Source organism: Acomys minous (assembly GCF_964271855.1).
Source record: "Acomys minous genome assembly, chromosome: 11".
In the NCBI taxonomy this organism is placed as follows: domain Eukaryota; kingdom Metazoa; phylum Chordata; class Mammalia; order Rodentia; family Muridae; genus Acomys; species Acomys minous.
The window spans coordinates 6,394,822-6,407,784 of record NC_140492.1 but is presented as its reverse complement, the minus strand read 5'-3'; the positions used below and the strand labels follow the sequence as shown (position 1 = coordinate 6,407,784).

The window sequence follows — 12,963 nt, the reverse complement described above, 5'->3', positions numbered from 1 at the left end:
GGCTTGGCTCCTGAGTGCTATCAGAATTTCTCCGTACTGGTATTGTTACATTAACCATTGTGAATACTGACTCCCGCAGATAGCAGATAAGGACACTTACATGAAAAACATGGAATAAATAAGAATATTCTTAGCTGGGTGTGGTGGCGCACACCTTTAGTCCCAGCAAGCAGAGGCAAATGGATTGCTGTGAGTTCAAGGCCAGCCTGGTCTACAAAGCAAGTCCAACACAGCCAAGGCTACCCAGAGAAACCCAGTCTTAAAACAAACAAACAAAAACCAAATATCCTCAGCACTGCGTCCCCTGCTTTTCTTTACCTCCAAATAGTCCCACCTCACGTTGCAGGCACGCTACAGTAAGATGAGAGTAGGGGCTGTCTCCACCCAAGTTGACCAGAGGTTAACACTGCCGCCTTTGCTTGCAGGCATAATCTTAATCTTTCTGAGAGAACCATTTGCTCACATCAGTCTCTTAAGTTTTTTGGGGGATGAGGGGGCTGGTTTGAAATAGGGTTTCTCTGTGTAGCCTTGGCTGTCCTGGACTCACTTTGTAGACTAGACTGGCCTCAAACTCACAGTGATCCTCCCTGAGTGCTGGGGTTACCGGCGTGTGCCACCTTCCCCAGCCTTGGGTGTACTTTTAAGCAAGGACTGTTGATCGCAGCTACTATAAACATCTAGAAAGTTGCATCAAGTGTTCTGTAGTCCAAAGACGTTAGCTGTTGGTGAGCAGCACTGCATGTGGCTTTGTGCCTCTCGTCTCCCTTAGTCGGGGACACATTGCTTGTTCCCCACCCCGAGTTTGAGGTCAGTGATGTTGTGAATTCTTCACAACTTGAGATTGTCTTATTTCCTAAAGGTTAGATCTACATTGTACATTTGGGGCGGGAATACAATATAATGGTAGTATGCTTTTCCTCAGAATTTACATTAGTGGTCTGTTGTGCTGTCCCATTATGGTGAAAATTAATTTTGTCACTTGGTCAAGGTAGTGTCTTTATAGCTCCACTGTCAAGCTATCTTTTTTTTTTCTTTTGATAAGTAGTTTATGAGAGGTAATTGGAGGCAATGAAAACACTAATATTCTCCATCAAACTGGAATCCCCTAGTTTGTGCAGACAGCTGTGTGCTTAAGTTGTAACCAGTAGCACAAAATGACTTTTCCTAGTCAGCGTGGACTGTGCATTAGTTTATTCAATCAGTCATAGGCTACTCCCTTTACTTGGTTTTCGCTCATGTCTTAGGGAGGTTTTTGTGTTCTTTTGACGTGGTTCCACCAGAGTTTGAAATACCTGTCTCTAGGACAGTGGGGACTACGTTCATCTTGTTCTGAATGTTCTCATTGCTGGAGAGAATGGCACACTTCACCCTTTTGATACATAAGGCACCATCTGCTGGCTCCAGTTCTTGTGTGTGTGTGTGTGTGTGTGTGTGTGTGTGTGTGTGTGTGTTGTATTTTGTCATGCATGTTGCAGTAAAGCTGAAAAAGTCCTCTTCATAGAAGCCTCAGTGCATTTTCTGGAGACTGCATTGACTCCTACAGCTTGCGTGGTGTCTTGGTGTCTGCTCTTGCGTTTAGCCTTTGGAGGCTGATATTTTACAGCTGTTGCCCATTTCTTCTCTCCCCTGGAAGAGTGCTATTACAAACAAAGCAGGGCTTTACGGTTCTGCCTATACAGAACTATGAAGACTTGGTGGTTCAAAGGTAGCAAGTCCTGTGCATCAAAGCACTTTAATGTGCTTTGGTTGCTGCACAGTGCACGAGACAGCGCAGGTACAGTGTTCTGAGCATCACTTTTCACTAAACCCTACAATTTTTATTTGAACACTGTTTTGGTAAATAATAATTTCCCTTGGCCAGATTCCTGCAAGCCTATTTATGTCAACTGATAATTTTTATTTTACCTGTTTCTGCTTAATAAATGGTGGGTGTGTTAGCACTCAGCGTGAGCCAACAGCACAAGTCACACCCTGTGATGTGCAGCTGACATCTTCCTAGAGGTACACTGCCGCCCGCACACAACCTCACTATGGCACTCAGGGCTGTTTGTTTTTGTTTGTTTGTTTTTTTTTATAGTAATATCATCTATGAAACCATACAAGTGCAAAAAGCAGACAGCAGACCCCCCACATCAACATGGCACTAAATAAACTGCAAAGAGGACACTTGATGGACTGAGAGCCAACACAGTGTGGGGCACTGCCTTGTTCTGGGTGTGCTGGGATGTGTGCGGCAGGTGAGGGGCCCTTACTGCTCACCACCTTGCATAGATGAGTGTCTGTAAAGGATTTTTTTTTAAGTGCCAGGAATATGGATTTTGGGGGTTACAAGAACGTTTTAAAAACTAATTGATTTTCACTGAAAAGCAGACCCATCCACCCACCCACAAGCAATAGAACACTGTCAGTCTCCTACCCTAATAATGCTAACTCCACTCCCAGAAGCCCTTGTTCTAGGGCGCTTATCTGTAGATCCCAGACCTCTGGTTTTCACTGGAAATTATATCTCTGAAGTGTTTTTGTTTTTCCCATCCTCTACTGAAGTAAATGTACTCATAAGTCTTAAAATGTGGTATAATGTACTCCATTCTCTGGGACATTGTCTTCATTTGTTTTCTGTCAGTTTAGCAAAGTAACTGAGAGTGATTGATGGTGACCAGGTTCGTTTGACCTGTGCTTGTGAAATCTGGGGTCTCCAAGAGCATGGTGCTATTGTCTCTCACCGTTGAGGCCTTTGTTGAGTTACACATAACAGGACGTCAGACAGTAATGGAGTCAGAGTATGACAGAGCCGTGATGTATCAGTCACCTTCAGTGCTCCCACTCCCAAGGATCTGTAGCATGAAATGTGAGGAGAGTGTGTCACACGTGCATCTGGGGGACATATTTGTCCTTAACAGATGTCCAGCTCAGGACACAAACTTCAGACCCACTGCCATCCTAGTCTTTCTTGAAGACACCTGTGGAGTAGTGCAGACTGGCCTTGAACTCACAATCTTTTCAGCCTGAATTCCAGGATTGAAGACATGGGCCAAACACCCTGTGAAGAGCCTTTACCACATTCATCCTTGTATTTTCTAGACACCTGTGGCTCATTTTTCTGCAAGTTTTTGTCTTGGGTTTTTTTCTCTAGATCAGACACTGTTAATGTTTAGCTGGCAGTGCTGAGATAGGTGCAGGGCATGTACCTGTACACATGGTCACACCCCTTACAGACACACATACCCTCATAGTAGACCTGCCCCCCAGAGAAAAGTATGTGCAAAGTGAGGACTGCTGTTCTTTGACTTGCTCCCCTACGGGTCCAGGGAAGCCTCCCTGGTACCTGCTGCGGCCGGGTCCCTGTAGCTGTGGTGTTCAGCTGGGGTTTACCAACCCTATTTTCATAGCTTTCACAATCTTTGAGGTTTTGGAATTACAAATTCCCTGTATGCTTTAGGATTTGAGCATCTAATGTAGTGATGATGAGGTGTGTTTGTTTTATTCCATCCCGAGATGCTCTAGAAATCTGAAGCTGACTGAATACTTTCTTTGCCACCTTAGCTCCTCATTGATTCTTTCTTTTTTTCTTTTTCTTTTAATATTTATTTATTATGTTTACAATGTTCTTTCTGCCAGAAGAGAGAAACAAATCTCATTATAGATGGTTGTGAGCCACTATGTGGTTGCTGGGAATTGAACTCAGGACCCTTGGAAGAGCAGCCAGTGTTCTTAACTTCTGAGCCATCGCTCCAGCCCCTCCTTGGTTATTTCTGGCCTTGTACCCTGTCTCTGATTTTGAGTAAGGGTATGCATTTGCCTTATTATGCATTTCTGTCTTTCAAAAAAACAGGATTTGTTTCTTCTTCACAGCAAAGATCTTCTTTCTGATTTTTCTGACTATTTAATCCCTTCCTCCTTTCTAGTAAGTTGTTTTGTTTGTTTTTTTACTTGTTTACTTATCAAATAGTATTAAGCATCACGTCTTGGTTCTTTGACTTACAAGTCATCAAATATGTTGAGCACTTACTGTGTCCCAGCCTCTGCTCACCTCTAGCAGGTGAGGGTCAGAGAGAGCTTGAGTTTAGTTTAGGAAAAGGCGCCTCGGAGTGCTCACATGGAGAGTGCTCGTGGAGACCGAGGAAAGGCACTCTTCTCACAAGTAGCTGGGTCTCCAGGGACAGCTTTATTCCCAGGGCCCTGTGGTGCTGTTCTGGCCTTCCTCTGGCTGCCCTGCTTTTCATGGCTTCTTCCTTCCTTCCATCACTAGGGTTTCAGCGCCCCGGCCACGGGCTTGGTGACGGTGCTTCATGTTCTGTTGCTCAGCAGTGTGTGTGGACCCGAGTCCTTTACCAAAGCCTGTTTCTGATTCAGCCATCTCGGTTTAAAAAAACAAAAATATTGCTCTCTATAGAGTCATGCAATTGGTATTTTTCTAAACATTGCCCTGACATTTAGAAGACACATAGGGCCTAAGTAGAATTTCCTTATGAATCCTTTGTCTTTGCTGTCAGAATAAATCCTTTGTTGGTTCAAACCTTCCGAGGCATCTCTGGCACTCAGTACTGTCCCCTGTGTATGAAGAGGTTGAGATAGGCGGTAAAGGCAGGGACGAGATTGTACACAGAGACAGCAGCGCACCTGACCCCTGCTCTCACCATCCATTTCTGGGGCTGCGGCATTTCATTTACTTGCTGCCATAGTAACTAGGACTCCTGCCTGTCTTTTTGTTTCCCATCCTGTATTCATCTGGAAAGGGGTGGTGGAGATGGAAACGGACCCTGCAAGAAGATCCTAGAGTTGGGATTGTGTCCTGCTGATGGAGCAGGAGCCACCACCGGGGCTGCAGTCTGCACTTCGCCTTTAGGGAGGACTGTGGCACTACTGTAAAAAAAAAAAAAGATCTCATTTACTCCTTAAGTTAGAGTTACAGCTCTGTGTCTAAATGAGCTGCCCAGTCTATGATGTATACATGCATGTACATGCGCACACATGAACAGCTGTGATTGTGGGCACAGTGTACTGTAGAAAGGAAGTGTGGGTGCAGGATAGCATACAGAAGGGAGGCCGAGGGAAAGTAAGAGGTGATAAGGAAGGCTAGAACACTGACAGAAGACAGGAGTCAGGAAAGAGTATAAGGCTAGTTATTTTTCTAGTTCAGGTCTTAATGGTTTCACCACTTTGTGGTGGGTCAGTGAATAAACATGTAACTGATGGGAAGTGTAGCAGAGTGGCCATTCTGACTGGAGAAGTGCACTGAGATGTGTAGAGCTCGGCTCCGTAACCCAGCAGTGTGACATTTACCTCTATGGGTTCATCATGATAAAGCGAAAAGGTCTCTGGGGGTTTCAGATGGCTCAGAAGGCGAACGCTATCTGCGTGAGCCAGGGGCCCTGAGTGGGATCCTCGGAGCCCACATGGAGGTGGAAGGAGAGAACTGACTCTGTAAAGTTGTCCACACATGCCTACACACGTCATACGGAAGCACAGAGAGAGTAATAGATGAAGAAAAGAGAAGGAGAGGGTTCGGCTTAGAGCTCCGTGTACACCGCAGCAAGTCTAGAGTGTGGAGGCACTAGCTTCCTGTGCACTGCAGAGCTCACCTTCCTACCTGGAGAGAGAAAGCATTCCAGGCTCGGGACTTTGGGATCTCAAAGTCAGTTGTATTTTGAATTGATATATGTGGAAACATCTTTTTTTCCTTTTCCAGCCAAGAATGACCGCTTGCTCTCTCTTCCAGAGTGCTGGGCTTGCAGGTGTGCTGTCGCCTGCGGGGCTGGACGTCTGTGGTTTTGAAGCTCAGTGAGTGTGTGGAGGACGCTGTGCTGACTGCCCTTTTCCTTAACTTAACTCATATTGTAAAAAATGCGTAGGTTCTATTTAAGCAAGCCTCCAAAGTTGTTCTTAACATGGATCAGAACGACCCTCTCTGACTCGAGGCTCCAGAAATAAGTTGAATAAGGGTCCAAGCCACCTCACAGTTGAATTACATAGAGGAAACGTTAGCCTGTGCACACACACAACTAACAGCTAGCTTACCTGTCTGTGAGCCAGTTTGTATCCTGGAGCCAACTAGGGCTAGGGTTGCCGCTGACGGCTCAGCATGGCCCAGCTTTGGGCCTCCTGGATAGCTGTTTAAGATTTAATAGTGTTCTGCCTACCTTGTTGCCAAAATTACTTTTCAGTTGTCTGATGGCCATTTGCAGATGGTGCCGTCCTTGCCTACTCTCTGACGGGATAAACTTGGCCAACTCTGTCCTTAGGCCCTGCCCAGTTTGGGTGTGACACGATCTGGAGAGCTCAGTTAGCCTCCAGTTCCTTATCAGACCTTTGCCTCCCTTTTTCCTTCCATTCTCTCGTGTTCTCTCGTTCTCGTCATACATCCTGAGGAGTACATTTTCACGCATTTCCTAGGTCCCCACCTCCCATTTCTGGCAGCACAGCCACAGCTCTCCTTGTTTCCTCATCGCCTTGGCCTCAGTGACCACAGAATCATGGGTGTGTTTGTCAATGTCCCATTCCACGTCTCTGTTCTGATCTGACTGGAGCGCCAGCAATCCTCAGCTCCCTGAGTCTGGTTTACCCCTCTGCTTCCCCAAGAGACAGCATGACCGTAGTAACAGCCGTGGGTTCTGAAGCTACAAGCCCAGCCCGCAAGGCTCTGCGGTAACCTCCGAGCTGTCCCGACTGCTTCTCACTGGAAACCTGTGTGAATGTGGAATCAGTGAGTGCTTTCATTTTCAGGGCTAGATCTAGGATTCACAGAATTCACAAGCTGTACACTTTTCACCACTCCATGTGCACTCCCTCCAAAGTGAACTCAATTTTTTTCCCAGAGAAGTTTGGTTCGGGAGTGGCCATTAAAGAAAACAGGGTCTAGACTCACAAACACCAAGCAGAACTGCCATGTCTGGGCTGAATCTGAAGGAAGAAACCGCTGTATTGAAGAGAAACCAGCGTCTGCGTGTGTTCAGTAATGTTCCCTATAGACCAGGCCCAGGATCTTGGTGTGAGTCCATCCAAGCCTGAGTGGAGGATGGTAGAGAGAATGCAGCACACACATAAGAAGGGTGAGTCTGAAGTGTGTGCTGAGTGTTGTAAGCAGGCCAGGAAGACAAGATGGCGCCTGCTTACTTTTGAAGAAGCTAATAAGTTGGTCCCACAGAGGCAAAGAGCAGACTGATTACCAGAGCCTGGGGATAAAGGGAAGTTGGTATTCATGTGGGTAACATTAACTCCACTTCAGAATAGCCAGGAGGAGGGATTTTGTGTTCCTAACACAAAGAAGCAACATCTGTGTGTGGGATAAGATAGTCACTCTGCCCTGAGAGCTGCACGTTGTAATCATGTGTTGAGAAACACTTAGCCACATGTATGTACTACTGTGTGTCCATTGGTTTTCTATGACAACTTTTCATTGCTTATTATAAAAAAATTAGCTAATAAAGCATAATTACAAAGTAAGCAAGCATAGGTCCTCTATTTGTCAGCTAGGAAATACTACTGACATTTTTCATTCTTTCCCTGTGTGGGCACATAGAAGTATATTTGAAAAAAATGCCGACATGGTTTTATTATTAATGTACTTTATTATTAAAGCATCTTATTGGCTGGTGAGGAGGCAGAATGGCTAAAGATCTCCAGTGGAAGGAAAGAACCAATTCCTGAAAGTTGTCCTTCTGACCTGGATGGGTACTGTGCACACGCCCACAAGTGTGCACACAGGAATGAACGAACGAATGAGTGGATGACACGCCCACGAGTGTGCACACAGGAATGAACGAACAAATGAGTGGATGACACGCCCACGAGTGTGTACACAGGAATGAACGAACGAATGAGTGGATGACACGCCCACGAGTGTGCACACAGGAATGAACGAACGAATGAGTGGATGACACGCCCACGAGTGTGCACACAGGAATGAACGAACAAATGAGTGGATGACACGCCCACGAGTGTGCACACAGGAATGAACGAACAAATGAGTGGATGACACGCCCACGAGTGTGCACACAGGAATGAACGAACGAATGAGTGGATGACACGCCCACGAGTGTGTACACAGGAATGAACGAACAAATGAGTGGATGACACGCCCACGAGTGTGCACACAGGAATGAACGAACAAATGAGTGGATGACACGCCCACGAGTGTGTACACAGAAATGAACGAACGAATGAGTGGATGACACGCCCACGAGTGTGTACACAGGAATGAACGAACAAATGAGTGGATGACACGCCCACGAGTGTGTACACAGGAATGAACGAACAAATGAGTGGATGACACGCCCACGAGTGTGTACACAGAAATGAACGAACGAATGAGTGGATGACACGCCCACGAGTGTGCACACAGGAATGAATGAACGAATGAGTGGATGACACGCCCACGAGTGTGCACACAGGAATGAACGAACGAATGAGTGGATGACACGCCCACGAGTGTGCACACAGGAATGAACGAACGAATGAGTGGATGACACGCCCACGAGTGTGCACACAGGAATGAACGAACAAATGAGTGGATGACACGCCCACGAGTGTGCACACAGGAATGAACGAACGAATGAGTGGATGACACGCCCACGAGTGTGCACACAGGAATGAACGAACGAATGAGTGGATGACACGCCCACGAGTGTGCACACAGGAATGAACGAACGAATGAGTGGATGACACGCCCACGAGTGTGCACACAGGAATGAATGAACGAATGAGTGGATGACACGCCCACGAGTGTGCACACAGGAATGAACGAACGAATGAGTGGATGACACGCCCACGAGTGTGCACACAGGAATGAACGAACGAATGAGTGGATGACACGCCCACGAGTGTGCACACAGGAATGAACGAACAAATGAGTGGATGACACGCCCACGAGTGTGCACACAGGAATGAACGAACGAATGAGTGGATGACACGCCCACGAGTGTGCACACAGGAATGAACGAACGAATGAGTGGATGACACGCCCACGAGTGTGCACACAGGAATGAACGAACGAATGAGTGGATGACACGCCCACGAGTGTGCACACAGGAATGAACGAACGAATGAGTGGATGACACGCCCACGAGTGTGTACACAGGAATGAACGAACAAATGAGTGGATGACACGCCCACGAGTGTGTACACAGGAATGAACGAACAAATGAGTGGATGACACGCCCACGAGTGTGTACACAGAAATGAACGAACGAATGAGTGGATGACACGCCCACGAGTGTGCACACAGGAATGAATGAACGAATGAGTGGATGACACGCCCACGAGTGTGCACACAGGAATGAACGAACGAATGAGTGGATGACACGCCCACGAGTGTGCACACAGGAATGAACGAACAAATGAGTGGATGACACGCCCACGAGTGTGCACACAGGAATGAACGAACAAATGAGTGGATGACACGCCCACGAGTGTGCACACAGGAATGAACGAACGAATGAGTGGATGACACGCCCACGAGTGTGTACACAGGAATGAACGAACAAATGAGTGGATGACACGCCCACGAGTGTGCACACAGGAATGAACGAACAAATGAGTGGATGACACGCCCACGAGTGTGTACACAGAAATGAACGAACGAATGAGTGGATGACACGCCCACGAGTGTGTACACAGGAATGAACGAACAAATGAGTGGATGACACGCCCACGAGTGTGTACACAGGAATGAACGAACAAATGAGTGGATGACACGCCCACGAGTGTGTACACAGAAATGAACGAACGAATGAGTGGATGACACGCCCACGAGTGTGCACACAGGAATGAATGAACGAATGAGTGGATGACACGCCCACGAGTGTGCACACAGGAATGAACGAACGAATGAGTGGATGACACGCCCACGAGTGTGCACACAGGAATGAACGAACGAATGAGTGGATGACACGCCCACGAGTGTGCACACAGGAATGAACGAACAAATGAGTGGATGACACGCCCACGAGTGTGCACACAGGAATGAACGAACGAATGAGTGGATGACACGCCCACGAGTGTGCACACAGGAATGAACGAACGAATGAGTGGATGACACGCCCACGAGTGTGCACACAGGAATGAACGAACGAATGAGTGGATGACACGCCCACGAGTGTGCACACAGGAATGAATGAACGAATGAGTGGATGACACGCCCACGAGTGTGCACACAGGAATGAACGAACGAATGAGTGGATGACACGCCCACGAGTGTGCACACAGGAATGAACGAACGAATGAGTGGATGACACGCCCACGAGTGTGCACACAGGAATGAACGAACAAATGAGTGGATGACACGCCCACGAGTGTGCACACAGGAATGAACGAACGAATGAGTGGATGACACGCCCACGAGTGTGCACACAGGAATGAACGAACAAATGAGTGGATGACACGCCCACGAGTGTGCACACAGGAATGAACGAACGAATGAGTGGATGACACGCCCACGAGTGTGCACACAGGAATGAACGAACGAATGAGTGGATGACACGCCCACGAGTGTGCACACAGGAATGAACGAACGAATGAGTGGATGACACGCCCACGAGTGTGCACACAGGAATGAACGAACGAATGAGTGGATGACACGCCCACGAGTGTGTACACAGAAATGAACGAACGAATGAGTGGATGACACGCCCACGAGTGTGCACACAGGAATGAACGAACGAATGAGTGGATGACACGCCCACGAGTGTGCACACAGGAATGAACGAATGAATGAGTGGATGAGTGAGTAGACATGCCAGCAAGGGGAAACCAGCAGCATATTTTAATGCCTGTATTAAAGCATCTTGTTCAAAGTCAGAACATCTTGAAAATAATTTATTGACCCTATCTCTCTATTCATAAGCAACCAATTTCATTACGCACCATATTGTGACAGAGTTTGACAGACGTTCTGAGCAAACAAGGGAGCAAACAGAGGGAGCATGATTTCAGCATGGTAAAGACTGTGCAAGCTGGGAGTGGTGGCGCACACCTGTAACCCCAGCACACGGGAGGCAGAGGCAGGCGGGTCTCTGAGTTCGAGGCCAGCCTGGTCTACAAAGTGAGTCTAGGACAGTCAACCCTACATAGAGGAACCCTGTATTGAAAAACAAAACAAAACAAAAAGATTGAGCAATGACTGTATAGTCAGCAGTGCACTAATACAGGAAAAACTGAGAGTATTTCTTACAAACTCTGAAACAAGACAGACTTTTTTAAAAAGCTGAATACTGTTAAAAAAAGTATTTAATTTTATGTGCATTGGTATTTTGCCTGCATGTATGTCTGTGTGAGAGTGTTGGATCCTCTGAAACTGGCTAGATTATAGACAGTTGTGAGCTGCCATGTGGGTGCCGGGAATTGAACCTGGGTCCTCTTGAAAAGCAGACAGAACTCTTAACCGCTGAGCCATCTCTCCATCCCCAGGTTTTCTTTGATGTAGTGCTTGACCTCTTAGCTACAGCAGTAGAAAAGGGCAGGAAACTAAAAGGACAGAAGTCACTGTTCTGTTTGCTCAGGACATGACCCTAGGTGTAAGGCACTTTGTACATTCCACCTGAAAACTTTGAGGGCTGACATGTGCTTTAGGAAAGTATCAAGATACAGAATCAACATAAAAATCAGGACTTTTTCTATGTGCCAATAATGGATTTGCTAGGAAAAAAATTAGAAAGGTACCTGTTCTTAATACATAGCAATACCACAAGAACCTTAGGAATGAGCCTAACCACAGAGTTTAAACTTTTTTGCATGAGAAATGTGTATTTATTGTACATATGTCGCAGTCCAAAGCACAAAGTGTCCACAATGATGATGAAGATCTGTGTTATCTCTTTCTCTTGGAAGGAGTCTGGATAGAAACTTAAAGAAATAGTGAGAAAAACAACTGAAGAGGTGAGAAAATACTGACTGAATGTGAATTTAAACAGTTAAAACTTTTAAGCACCAAAGAAAGAAATTGAAAGCAATAGTTGAAGATGGTGAATTTTTCACAGATCAAAAGGATTAATATGGTAAAAAAAAAAAAAAGAATGGGTCTGTTACTGAAAGCGTCGCCAGGTTCAGTGCAGTCCCTGTCAAAAGTAAACTCATACAACTAGGAGGAAAAATCCTAAAATCCACATGGCAAATAAAAGGCCATATCTAACCAAATCAATCCTAAGCAAAAAGCACATTTCTGCAAGTACCATAATACGAGCTAAAATTACACTACAGAGCCATAGTGACTAAGACAACATGTTAACAGGCACAACAGCAGACTTAAAGAGACCCAGTGAGACTGAAAGAGAACTCAGAAATAAGCTCACACAACAGCTACAACAATCTACCTACCTACCTTCCTTCCTCCCTCCCTTCCTTCCTTCCTTCCTTCCTTCCTTCCTTCCTTCCTTCTTTCCTTTCTTTCTTTTTTCTTTTTGAGACAGGTAGCTTTGGCTGTCCTGGTCTCACTTTGTGGACCAGGCTGGCCTTGAACTCAAAAAGATCTGCCTGCCTCTGCCTCCCCGAGTGCTGGGATATTAGGTGTGTGCCACTGCGTCCAGCTCAGCAACCTAATTCTTTACACTGATGTAAAAAACATATTGGAAAAATGTTAGCTTCTTCAAAAAATTTACTTGGGAAAGCTGGTTGTCCAACATGCAGAAGAATGAAGTCAGATTTCTGTTTAATCAGTTCAAGGTTGATAGAAGTCCTTGTGTAGAGCATGAAGTGCTGAAGGGACAGTAAGGGGAAACACTTCAGAACATGGGCCTCACCCAGCACAGGAAGCAGCCCCAGGAGTGGCAAAGGGGATAGCATGAAATTAAAAGTACAAAGACAGGCTACAAAGCAGGAGTAAATCTCAACAGCTGTGCCTCAGATAGGGCTGGTGTCTAGACTATATAAAGAACTACAGAAATTAAACAGTTTTGGCAAATTAGCCAAAAACTAAACAGTTTTCAAAAGTACAAACAGAAATGGCCGGTAAACATTTCAGAAAGTGTTCAG

General features: G+C 46.1%; 1 protein-coding gene across 1 annotated transcript in view; it reads left to right on the top strand.

Moving 5' to 3' along the window:
- Positions 1–12,963, top strand: part of MRPS6 (mitochondrial ribosomal protein S6) — a 55,432-nt gene that overhangs the window by 26,637 nt on the left and 15,832 nt on the right. The gene's annotated exons all lie outside the window — the stretch shown is intronic.